Genomic DNA, 14,222 nt, shown 5'->3' with positions numbered 1-14,222 from the left:
TCTAAACATTAAGCTCTAGACAGGTAGAGCTGGAGCTGAGCTCTCCTGAGCTTTGGTTCAGAATCCTGGACTGCCTACTAGAATATAAGCCCCATGAGGACAGTAACTTGTTTCCCAATGCCTGCAAATATTACAAATAAATCCTGTTGAATGAGTAAATGAATAAAATAAACAACAAAGCCTTTAAATTTAGAGAAAATTTGGATATATCCATAAAATTTAAAGAACGCCATTATTTCTAATGCACATTAAACATGCACTTTTTTTTTTGCGGTACGCGGGCCTCTCAGTGCTGTGGCCTCTCCCATCGCGGAGCACAGGCTCCGGACGCGCAGGCTCAGCGGCCATGGCTCACGGGCCCAGCCGCTCCGCCGCATGTGGGATCTTCCCGGACCGGGGCACGAACCCGTGTCCCCTACATCGCATCGGCCGGCGGACTCTCAACCACTGCGCCACCAGGGAAGCCCCTAAACATGCACTTTTAACTTTCAAGTAATGACCAGAAACAAACCCAGGTGGCCTTGGGATCAGACGGGGAAGGAGGCTGAAGGACACAAAGAAGACTGTTAGCAGAGGCTGTAAGAACAGTGAGGAAACTGCTAGCTGGGACTGGAAGGAGAGCTACACATATTTTATGCGTTATATATTCTGTCATTGGTAGTAACTTGAACTTTTGCAACTGGCTAGGGAGATTTCCCTGCAGAAAGCTGTCAGCCGGCTTCTTTCAGCGGCACATTTTATGGTACTGGAAGAAAGGGAGATGAACCAAAGAAGGAACTATTTAGTTTGCGAACAGAATTTAGAGGAAACATAGGAGACCTTTGATATGGCGCATCAGAAAATTTAATGGTTAGTCATTGTCAGTCTGCCCTGGAAGAAGATTTGCAAAGTAAAAAATAGCTTCAGGACAACAATCAATCAAGACTGTGACTGTAAGAACCATTGTTAAGAACTCAGAAAGATTTAAGGCAGTGTGTTTGTTTGTTTAATTAATTTATTTATTAATTTATTTTTTCAGTGTTTGGTTGATGTGCTCAGGCAGACAAACCATCTTCTAAGAATCTTAACGGCACTGCCCACTGCAGCCTCACATGTGCTCCAAAGTTGATTTCAGACTTTGGGTTTGGGGGGGCCACAGAATGAACTCCAAGCAGATTTTTAGGAAGCCAACAAACCTGTTAAGCCAAAATGCCACCGGTCTGCACTAAAGGGACGGGACAGCTCAAAACGAAGAGAAGACTGGAACCGCAGCTTTATATGGCTCAGACGATCAGCCACAAACATGAGCCACTTCTTATCAAAAAGACAGGGGGCTTCCCTGGTGGTGCAGTGGTTGAGAGTCCGCCTGCCGATGCAGGAGACACGGGTTCGTGCCCCGGTCCGGGAAGATCCCACATGCCGCGGAGTGGCTGGGCCCGTGAGCCATAGCGGCTGAGCCTGCGCATCCGGAGCCTGTGCTCCGCAACGGGAGAGGCCACAACAGTGAGAGGCCCATGTACCGCAAAAAAAAAAAAAAAAAAAAAAAAGACAGGGAATGACCCTTGCGCTTGAATTAAAGGAGGGGGCCACGGGTGCCTGGCTGGACTTCAGAATGACTTCAGAACACGATTGCCATATCCTTTCCATTCTTCCCTTCTTCGGACAGAAGCGTCCATTGCTTCTGTCCGAAGCACAGAATGGTCCTTCCCCGTCTCATCACTGCATGTTGGATGAATGGGGAGCAGTAACTTCTCTTTTTAGTTTCCAGGTCTGGGGACTGACAGAAATTACACCCCAGGGGCCTCCTCTGTATCTGGACCAGATGCAGATCACACGAGACTGGAGGTGGAGCTTGATCACATAACTGGATGAGACTTTTGATGTCTTGAGAGGGAATGAGTGTATTTTGATGTAGAAAGAATATAAAGCCCAGCGATCAGAGGACAGATATTAAATTATGGACAAAAAGTCCTCCAGCCCCAGCAGGCATTCTCCTTTGCCACGTGACTCTGCCCTTCCTCGCCTCAAGGGCAGAACTGATGTCCCCTCTCCTTGAATTTGATCTTGCATTGTATTTGCTTTGATCAATAATGCAGCAGAAATGACTTTATATCATCTGCTTCTAGGCCTTAAGAACTCTTACAGTTTCTATTTTAGCTGTCTTGGATCCCTGTCCTAAATTCACCAAGCAAGGAAAGCAGTCTCTACTGGAGGAGGGTCCATGTGGAGAAGAACTGAGATGCCCTATCCAATAGGCAGAACCAACGGCCAAACACGTGGGTGAGGTCATCCTGAACCTTCTAGTTTGGCCAACGCTGCAGATGAACACAAACCAGGTGAAGCCAGCAAACTGAGACTCATCTAAGGCTTCAGAGTTGATGCATCTGTTACTCCTCCCTCCCACATCCCCATACATACCTGATTACAAATTCCTCCAGGAAAAGAGCATTTTCCCCATCATTGTATCCCTAGAAATGAACCCACTGCCTGGAACACTGCCTTCTATATGTGTTCCTCAGAAAACCATCCATGTTTAACTATGAACTAACCAGCCAACCCACAGGTTATGAGAAATGATGAATTATGATTGTTTTACCTACAAAGTTTTGAGGTGGTTTGTTACACAGAAAAGGCTAACTAAACAAAGGCATTTACTTATGTGACAGATACACACGTGCGTGCACACACACACACACACCCCTCCTTCACTCTGTCTTCTATAAAAGAAAGATTCTAGGCTTGCTTGATTGGGTCTACCTTCTGGGTCTTTGGCGTTCTGATCAGATGAGCAATGGAGAGAAAAGTGGCAAGGAACAAGGAAGGGCATCTGAAGTTACTCTGCAGAAGTTCAGCACAGACTAATGGGAGAGGACAGAGAAGGAGAGGAGGGGAGAAGATAAAGAGCCAGTGGAAGAGTGAGATTGAGGAAAAAGATGAGAAAAGGGAATTTTTAAGGATTTTTGCCTGTATTGAGTGCTCTAATCACTGCTTCAATTTTTTTCAAGCACACGTCAGTAAAGACAGTGCTCCTAAGATCTTTGGAAGTGGAGTTGTATTTCTTTTGTATGTAAAACCAGTGACTAGATAAAAAGAGCCCACTTTCATTAAAGTTACATTTGTAAAGTTTAGTACCATCTCACTTTAAATCTAAGGCACAAGGGATGAGAAGAATATAATTATCTCAGTTCCTGAATTAGAAATTTCTCAACCTCAACCCTATTGATAGTTTGGGCAGGATAATTATTTGTCATATTATGAGAGGCTGTCCCATGCATTATAGGACATTTGGCAGCATCCCTTGCCTTTACTCATCAGTTGCCAGTTTGAAAGTGGCAGCTTTGACATTAAAGTCAAAGTCTGTCTGACTTCAGAGACTCTCTTAGACTTGACCTGGGTACTTGGCAATGTACTTGGATCACAGGCTTGGAGCACCTTGGATGTTTTCCTCTTTCTGTGGCTCTTTAAGATGTGTCATTATGACTATCAAAAATGTCTCCAGACATTGTCAAAACCCTGCTGGGGAAGAATCATCCCAGTTGAGAATGAACTATGTCCTCTGTATCTATGTGTAACAATAGGAATGAAGTGGTATGAACATCTTAAAAACTTATATCTGTTTCAATTGAATTATTATTGCCCAATTAACTACTCCAAAACATCACCATCATATTGGGTTATTCCCACTGTTTGTATATTTATTTAGACAAAAATTTACCCGAGATATATTAATTTAAGAAGTGTCAAAATGCACTAAGTCAAGGACATTTGCTGAAAGATGACATGATTTTTCCAATATGAATAAAATATCCTATGATGTCTGAGATACTGTCATTTAAATCTGGGAAATTTGGTCTTACGTGATAGGGAGTGGGTGGGAGAGGAGAGGGTGTGTAAATCCTGTTAACATGTTTGGTTTATTTAACTATTCTAAACCTTCTAAATTTTTTTTTTTGGAAATGTATAAAACAAAACAAAAGATAGTCTTTCAGCTCCAGTTGGCTATTGTTAGTTAAAAATATAGTCTGAACCATTCATTGTAACATTTTAATTTTATCACTGTTAGGCAAGGAAAAGCAAATAGCATATGTCAGTCAGCAAATTACAAGAAAATTTAAATATTTAGAGAATTTTCATATATTTGTTTGGGAGGCAGTTAAATATGGGTGGTTTTCTAAGACACATAGATCAGACAAGGTTCCAGGCAGTGGGTTAGTCTCTAGGGAAACAATGATGGAGGAAATGCTTTCTTACCATGAGGAATTTTATTTAGGTATGTATGGGGGTATGGGAGAGAGAAGGTAATACATACATCAGCCTTGAACCTTTAAATAGACCTCAATTTCATACATTTTTAGTAAAAATCATTTGGTGAAAAAAAAAAACTCACCTAAATTGAGAAGAGCCTGTTTATAATCTGTCTTTACCCCACTTAATGTTAAAATTCGTACTTTTCTTTGCAGAAATAGTAATGTCTCTGATTACAAAGACACAGTCTCTGATTGGGGGTGATACATACTATGTGGCAGGCCCACCATATTATATTTCTAAAGTCCAAACGGTCCTGAATTTGAAAACAAAGCTTAGACTTCTGCATAAAGGATTGTGTGTACAATACAGAAAAACAATGATAGACATGTGCCCTACAGAGGAGTAATAATCATAATAAAGAGAAGATAAGCATAAGTGTAATGAGAGTGAAAGCAGCAGAGCTCATTATGGCCATTCATACGGTGGCTTCCTGCAATATCTTCTAGCTCTAAATAAAGACAATAAATTTGAATCGTTTCTCCAGAACTTTGGTAGCTTTTTTCTGTCACTTTTTTCTTTCTCTATTTGTGGGTATAAACATGGCAAAAGAAAATGATCACACGGTGAATTCATAAAAACACCTTATATTTCTACAACGCTTGAATTTACTCTCGTTTCCGTGTATACTTCTCATTTGATTCACACAAGTAGCCTGGCTGAGCAGACAGAGGAGGTATCATTAGCCCAGATGGAAATAAGGAAATGAAGCATGGTGGGGTTAAGAAATATGCCAGAAATCTAGAAACTGAAATGAAGTCTAGGAAGTTACAGAACCATGGCCAGAATTTAGGAAGTCTTACTCCTATTCTAATTTTGATCCATTCTCTGATTGTTTGATTCATGTATTTAACAAATGTCATTATGCCCCTCCTGTATGCCAGCATCCACTTCTGACCAGCTAGGGATGCAATTGGAGAGGATGGGTGTGGTTCCTTACAGTCCAATAGGAAGGACAGGAATCAAAAAGAAGCACATCACAGCCCAAGTTCTGTGTATGCAGCACAAAGTAAAAACAGTGGCGTGGCATATGTGAGAGGATTAAAAAAAAAAAGAAAAAGACCACAGTGGAGGAAATTAAAGGCAACATGAACGTGAGAAAAAAATAAAAGCCAGTCTCTACAGTTTGCAAGGATGGGAATTAATGGGAAAATTCTGCTTATTTTTCCTAATAAGTTACATAAAAAGGCAAATGATAGGGCTTCCCTGGTGGCGCAGTGGTTGGGAGTCCGCCTGCCGATGCAGGGGACATGGGTTCGTGCCCCGGTCCGGGAGGATCCCACATGCCGCGGAGCGGCTGGGCCCGTGAGCCATGGTCGCTGGGCCTGCGTGTCCGGAGCCTGTGCTCTGCAACGGGAGAGGCTACAACAGTGAGAGGCCCGCGTACCGCAAAAAAAAAGGCAAATGATAAAGAAAAGGTGAGGACAATTGAGCTAGGTCATGCATGTTCCACCAGCTTCCTGAGCTACGAGCTATGAGGACCTCTCCTCCCCAGGGACACCTTGACCTCCTGTCTTCAATTGCCCAACTTTTTCCCTCCCTCCTTCTGGGCCCACCTCATCCCTGTTGTGGCACCCTCCACAGAAACAGAATTCAACCAGAAGTTCGTGGAAGCTGGCTCACATACAAATGATTCCCCTTCCCCATCTCTGTATTTGTATCTGCCTTGGTATGATCATTTGTCAAGGTCAAGCTAACAGAGAAAAAGACTCTAGAAGGAATTTTGTCAGTAGGCAGTGTTTTGGGGGATATGCTCTCAAAACCAACACTTTTAAGGGCATGAGGGAAGCAGGATTTTAGAGAGAGAGATGCTGACCTGAGATGCAATTAGCTGGGGTGGTCCTTCAGAGAGGTCCTAAATGGAAATAAGGGGCAGGGACCTTGTACCCACTGGCAGGATATGGGCTGCCCTATCGAGAGGCATACCTCAGATGAGGCAAATCCCCTGGGCTGAGGACACATCCTGGGGAGGGGCTCAGCTGTGAGACGTACACGTATGACATACTGAATACAAAGGGAGGCAACATTTGCTTTCATATCTGTTCAACACCAGAGTCAAACCCTTTATCACATGAGATGTTGCTTTCTCCATTTATTTCTAAACGAACACTGTTTCCAAGGTCCACTGTTGCACTTTTCTGAGGACTGAATTAGAAGTGTGGCAACAAAGAGGACAGTGCAAAGAAAGGGAAAGGGCCACACCTCTCATGAGACTACCAATTACATGGAGTTCTCCAAAATGTGTCAGACGTCTGTTTTTCTACCAGATTGAATGGTTGCTCACTGATTCACATGCTTTCTCTAGCCAACCAACCAAGCTTGGCCTTCTAGGCCTGCCTGCCTAGGTACCTTTTCTACTTCTCCAACCAGATAACTCTGGCAACCACTATCCATTCCTGCCCTCTGTCTGGCTTCATGTCACCATCTATCCTGTCTGAGTCCTTCTCCCACAGATGATGCCTCTCTCCCAGCTCTTAAACACCATTGGTCAGGAGCCAGATGAATGGATAAAGAAGATGTGGTACATATGTACAATGGAATATTACTCAGCCAAAAAAAGAATGAAATAATGCCATTTGCAACAACAATGGAAGGACCCAGTGATTATCATACTAAGTGAAGTAAGTCAGACAAATACCATATGATATCGCTTATATGTGGAATCTAAACAAATGATACAAACGAACTTATATCCAAAACAGAAATAGACCCATAGATGGAGAAAACAAACTTATGGTTACCAAAGGGGAAAGGGGGGTGTGGAGAAATTAGGAGTTTGGGATTAAAATTACACACTATATATATAAAATAGATAACAAACAAGGCCCTACTATATAGCACAGGGAACTATACTCAATATTTTCTAATAGCTATAAGGGAAAATAATCTATATAATATATAAGAATATATATGTATATATATATAAATCAGTTTTCTGTATACCTGAAACTAACAGAACATTGTAAATCAACTATACTTCAATTTAAAAAAAAAAGAAAGAAAGAGTTGCCAAGTAGTGGCATGTGGGCAGAATCTGGGCCCAAAATGTGTTTTCTTTCACCAGCAACGTTCTAAGAAAACACTTTAATTTGAGTGTTTTTAGGTGTGACTTAACATTTCCCAGTTTTCCACAGATTCATTACTTGCAATCTTCTTAAACCAGCCACATCTCAAATCACCTGAAGGTAAATGAGTTTAAAACGTCTAGAAAAGAGGAAGGCCTGACTTCCATATATGCACAGATGGGAAGGGAGGTAAGGAGGGAATATGACGAGAAATCTTAGGAAGAGGTAATAAGCAGAATAAAGACTGTCCCAATATAAAAAGAAGCTATTGTACTTTTTTGATATGGTTATTTTAATTATATCCTTGGGAAAAGGCGAAGAGGTTTCTGTTCACTTTCTCCACCCCACCGCCCAATATTTTAAATTGGTATAAATTTAAATAAGTGCACTATTTCAACTGAATTATTTCAAGGAAACTCAGAACAATCAGAACTAAATAAAAGTTATTTGTTAGATAAAGGAAACATATGTTTTGGTAGATGTATATAAAAATGTAAGATTTTGGTGTTTTTATATATAACCAAACACCAGATTCCAAGTTTCAATCAGCTATAAAAATGCATGGTACATTTTATATAAAACTTTGGAAATTACCAAAACATATATCAAGAGGAATTTATTAACAGTATATTCCAGGTAGCCAAACACCAGCATAAGACTTTCTACTGTATCTACATTTTACTTACATCAGGTAAGTAAAATGGCGCAGCTACCTAAGTATGTTTTGGGGCGTCACCACTGAGGAAAAATTGTTAGGATTCCAGAAGCAAAGTTGGGTGCATCTGGTTACCATCCTCTAGAATCTACACACAACAGTAAGGAGGAGAAATTTTGAGTCATCCTCATATTTTATAAGGAGTCTAAAAACAAAATTAAAAATATGATGAAAGAACTCCATTACATTCACATAAAGATACGTCAGTGTATTTTTAAAATTAGAATTTAAAAATAATAAAACTGGAAGTAAAAAAACAAAATAAGCCATAAGAGACTATGACAAATTTTTGACTTGAGATTGAGGCTTCAAGAATATTTTGGTCACTAATTTGAAGATATTTAGCTCTATCATAAATGCTTATAACACTGATGTCTTAACTTTTAGAAACCATCTCTTAAAAATACTTAAATGTAAATCATCTAAATTTCTGTTTTAAAATTTGGCTTTTATCTTAGCATTCCTAGCAAACTTTTGCAATTCAGTCTTTCACTATAAATGGTTTAGTGAATACCCATTTCACTAAATGGTTTTAGGTTTCCCAAAATCATGAGCATAAATCAGTAGTATTCATTTCACTTCTATCAGTTTCAGGTTCAGATAAAATAGGAAGAGAAAAAATATTTCACTTGAGTTGTTTTAAAATCTTCTCTACATAGTATCAGTTTTTTGTACCAGGGATCCAGACTGGAATTATATCAGAAGAAAGAGTACACACACACACACACACACACACACACACACACACAGGCACCAACAACAAATAATACCTTTTATCGCAGCAGGAGTCTTGAAGGTTGTTTTTATCATATTCCACCTTTGATGGTGGCTTTTGGGAGTTGTCCCAATTCAGTCAGTATCTAAACCAAACACAGCTTTCACCAAGGGAACTTTCAACTCTCCTTGCAGCACTGGCCTTAAAGTATCCCTAGAGCAACCCCTCTACAAAAGCATATTCTTCTTCTCTCAGTTTTTAGCTTTACCCCCTGCTTACTGACCACATGCACTGCTCCCTAATGCCAGGGTTTCCACAAAGACAGTTTTCACATCGATTTATAAGAAGTGCTTCAGATGCATTTTCAGGGGAAAAAAAAATGACACCTTTTTCAGTCAGCATTTAGGAATTCAGGCATTCTTATTATGTTAAAATCTTAATAACTTTAAAGGCTTTTTTAATTGAAAAAAATCATTCAATTTATTCCAAGTCCCCAATTTTAACCTTAGATATATATGTAAAATTTTAATTTTAGAATCTGAGAGAAAGAAATTCAATGAATCCTTTGTAAACAATATTACATTGGCATTTAGTTTCTCATAGTTAAATTTACACAAGATATAATCTGGTTTATTTCTAATTTGTTCTTTGAGTTTGCTGGATTCTTTTCCAAATGTCTAATGTTGTGGAACACACATTAAAAGTTATAATTACCATATAAGGAATACACATTATAACAAGTTGCTAAGGAAGTCACACTGCTTTTAAATATATATATATATATATATATATATATATGCAAACAATATTGGAAAGATTTTACATAATTTAAATACATTATTTTTTGTGTGGCTTTAAAGTAAAGCCACACAAAAAATAAACAAATACACATGCAAGAATCCACAAAGAGTATTTCAAAAGTTCCATGTTATGCTTCCTAAGGCAGTTTAAGACTAGATCCCCAAGGAAGAAATGTTTACAGATTTGTGGGTCTCTGCAGGCTAGAATAAAATAATTCCTTGACCTGGGATTTCGAGGCAAAATAGAAAACAGTTGTAGCCACACTCATGCCTGTTAAGCGACACAACAAAATTAGCAACGGGATTGTTTTCATTTTTCTATCCCATTTAGAGTAACGAACGTTTACTGTGATATAAAATTTGTTAATCCCAAAAGTTTGTTTATAAAGAATGCTGGCTATTACCATGACTTAGAAAAAAATCCCTACAGTTCAGTAGAGGCAAAAATGCAATAATCAATTTTCTCAGAAGTAAATTTTGGGCTCTGGGAGTAAAAAAGACCTGATTTGGAATCCCAGCATCAACATTCACTGTGAGACCTTAAAAAGGTGACTCAGCCTTTATGCCTCAGTTGACTCATATGTAAAATAGGGATGAAAATAGTAACAGGAGCCCTACAGCAACACTGTAATGATTTAATTAGGTGGCTAAACTTTATATCGCTTCAAAATGTCCTCTTATTCAGACACTTGCCTTGATGAAAGAAAAAAATAAATAAAACTCTAAGGAAGGATATATTTCTAAGCAATGGTAGAAAAGAAATAAGATGAGAATAATTTACAATAGATTTACAAATAGGATGTCTTATCCTTTCAAATTTCTCATTTAAACCTTATTTCCATTCCATAAGCAGTGCTTCAGTGCTGACTAAGGGCAAAGAACTGCGGGGATGAAAAGTTAGGTTAAACAGAGTTTGTAGTCCTAAAGGAGCAAAGAGTTTCTTAATTGACTTTAAGAAAGATTTATTGCACACAAATTATGTGCAAGGTGATGACTAGGTATACTGATGACTTGGGGGGTCGTGGGGGGCAAAGGAGGGCAAAGAGAACAGAGGAAGAAGACACAGATCTTAAACCTAACCTTGTAAACTTAGCCCCTTCACATCCCGGAAAAGTATCTTCCCCTCCAACAGTACGGCTGTGTGTGCATGTGGGGGGGGGCGGAAGGGGAAGAAACGTCATGCAAACATAGCAGCTTCCATTTTCTCTTATTGCTCCCAAAGCTTGAACTTGTGGTATACATGGCAACCCAGAGTTAAGTAACCCAGCCCATTGAGATAAGAGAGAAAGGGCACTTCAGTTGCTGCAACCCGAGGGTCCATCAGCAGATGAATGGATAAAGAAGATGTGGTATATATATACAACGGAATACTACTCAACTATCAAAAAGAATGAAATTTTGCCATTTGCAGTAACACAGGTAGACTCAGAGGGCATTATGCTTAGTGAAATAAGCCAGACAGAGAAAGACAAATACTGTAGGATGTTGCTTATATGTGGAATCTAAAAAATACAACAAACTAGTGAATATGAGAAAAAAGAAGTAGACTCACAGATATAGAGAAAAACTAGAGATTACCAGGAGGAGAGGAAAGGGGAGAGGGGCAGTATAGGGGTAGGGAATTAAGAGGTATAAATTATTAGGTATAAAATAAGCTACAAGGATATATTGTACAACACAGAAAATATAGTCAATATCATATAATAACTATAAATGGAGTATAACCTTTAAAAATTGTGAATCACTATATTGTACACCTGTAACTTATATAATATTGTACAACAACTATACTTCAATTAAAATTTTTTTTAAAAACAGAGAGAAAGGGCAATAGGGAAGGAGGTAGGCAAGACAAAGATGCTGGTTTGTTTGAGAATAACATGTTCTCTCTGCTCTAGCTGGAACAAGCAACCAGCATGACGTTCCCTTTTATTCTCAGTTTGCACTGTCAAGGGCAATACTGTTTCTTTTCAGGAAGAAACAATACCAACATGGAGAAAAAAAAAAATCCACGTTAGGGCTTCCATGGTGATTCAGTGGTTAAGAATCCGCCTGCCAATGCAGGGGACACCAGTTCGAGCCCTGGTCCGGGAAGATCTCACATGCTGCGGAGCAACTAACCCCATAGGCCACAACTACTGAGCCTGTGCTCTAGAGCCCGCGAGCCACAACTACTGAGCCCACGTGCCACAACTACTGAAGCCCGCGTGCCTAGAGCCCATGCTCCGCAACAAGAGAAGGCACCACAGTGAGAAGGCCGCACACCACAACCAAAAGTAGCTCTCACTCGCCGCAACTAGAGAAAGCCCGCGTGCAGCAACGAAGACCCAATGCAGCCAAAAGTAAAGAAAATAAATAAATTTATAAAAAACAAAATCCACGTTAAAAAATAGCTACAACAAAGAAGTGGGATAGGAAGGAAGTGAAAAAGGGAACCAGGAAGACACAAGAGCAGGAAAATACAGATTCGGAGGCAATCTGAGTCCAATTCATCACCTTTCAAATTATATTAAAAGCGTGGTTAAAATAGCATTTTTGGCAGTACACCTCCAATTCACGGCACTCTAGGATAAGGCTTAGTGGAATTATCAAAAGAGTGTGGATGCCAAATGGACATCAGGCAGGAAGAGAAACCACAGGCTCTTTTTCAGCAAGATGTCCTTACAGCATCACTCCACACAGAGCACGGCCTGACTCAAATATTAATTTCACAAACAAAGGCGGTTATGAGAGACTCTTCATCATTTAAGGCTATAATCTCAGTGGTAGAAAAATAATCTCTTGGTGTTTTTTGTGGTGCTATAAAGTGTCATTTGGTTTCCTACACATTATTTTAAATATTAACCAAACCATGCTAACTCTTTGTCAATGAAATCGATTTTCCTTTCTCATAATAATATAAAAGTGTACATTCTTTTGTTTGCCTAACCTACATAATTCATAGTTTTCTTTATCGGCAAAGATCTTTATTAGTGGATTGTTCTACAAGCCTATGGTGAAGTATCTATAACAGGTCCTATGAACGCCTCTACCGAATTCTTTGCCTCCCTTCTTACCATTCCTTGAAGCAAAGGCAACAGGGAAGGATAAAAGAGTATTTTTTATTCTTCATGATGTTTTACTAACTGAAACTCTCCTGCTGTACCAATGCCAAGTAGTTATTATAACAGTTGCCTTGAATCTATAGATATTTCTCCAAAATCCAAGAAGTGATGTTTACTGAGCTGTCAAAAAAAACAGCTTCCTGGGCTTGCCTGGTGGTGCAGTGGTTGGGAGTCCGCCTGCCAATGCAGGGGACACGCGTTCGTGCCCCGGTCCGGGAGGATCCCACATGCTGCGGAGCTGCTGGGCCCATGAGCCATGGCCGCTGAGCCTGTGCATCCGGAGCCTGTGCTCCGCAATGGGAGAAGCCACAGCAATGAGAGGCCCGCGCACCACAAAAAAAAAAAACAAAACCCAGCTTCCTACTTGCTTTCTGGAATAAAAGGAGGGAGATCCGACTCCTTAACAAAGATAGTATTGGTTATAAAAGATAAACATAGTGATGAGGAGAGCCAGAGTCTCACCCTACCAAATATTAAAATACAATAAAGAGCTCAATTAATTCAAACAGTGTGATAACAGAGAAGGAACAAACCACAGAATGGAATGGAATACATAGTCCTGAAGGTGACTCTAGACTATTTAAAAATGAGAAAGATTACTTAGTGAATGGACAAAGGAAAACCAGAAGGCAAATTAAACAGAAAAATCCATTTTACAGCCTCACTTTGCCCCAAAATAAATTACAACTGGGTTAGGGAATTAAAGAAAATAAAGCAACTATAACAACTAACAGAAAAATGCATCAATATCTATGTTTACTAATTGAAGAAAGATGTTCTAGGCCTAAAAGTAACAGAAGAGGGAGAGATTTCATTGCATAAAAATAAAAAATGCACAGTCAACAAATCATCACCATAATTAAAGGCAAAGAGCATATGGGGAAAATATTTGCCCAAAATATAATACCAAATATTTTAAATGAAATCAATGGAAAAAACCTTTAAATCCTATTACATTGTTAAGCAAAGATATAAACCAGCAATTCACAAAATGGCTTTTAAAACATGTGAAATAACGCTTGCAATTACTTAAATAAAAAGTGGAGTTTAAAACAGTGAGATAAGCATGAATTCCAGGGGTAATTTTTAAACAGAAAGATTTTGAGCTGTAAAGAGCTCCTATTTCTAAAAGCTAATCTTTTCAATTATTATTATGAAGCTTAGGCAACATTAATTTGCTTATTTATTTATTTCCCGTGGTCTCAGTACGATGATAGATCAGTGGTTCTCAGAGTGCCTTCACAGCATCACCTGGGAACTTGTTAGAAATATACATTCCCCAGCTCTAATCCAGACCTACAGAATCTGATCAGCAACCTGGTTTAACAAGACTTCCGGGTGATTCTTATGTACAGTCAAGCGTGGGAATCACCACATGGATCATAAGCTATACGAAACTCTGTGGCACAGTAGTTAACAGCACGTATCCAGAATGCCTGGTCTAAGTTCCAGCTCTACCTCTTGGGCAGCTTACTTAAGACTCTCCACCTGTCAGTTTCCTCATCTGTGAAATGGGGATAATAATACCACCTGCCTCAT

The sequence above is a fragment of the Phocoena phocoena genome, chromosome 12 (genome assembly GCF_963924675.1).
Source record: "Phocoena phocoena chromosome 12, mPhoPho1.1, whole genome shotgun sequence".
Taxonomy (NCBI): Eukaryota; Metazoa; Chordata; class Mammalia; order Artiodactyla; family Phocoenidae; genus Phocoena; species Phocoena phocoena.
The sequence above is the reverse complement of the archived record's forward strand: the minus strand, read 5'-3'. Positions refer to the sequence as shown.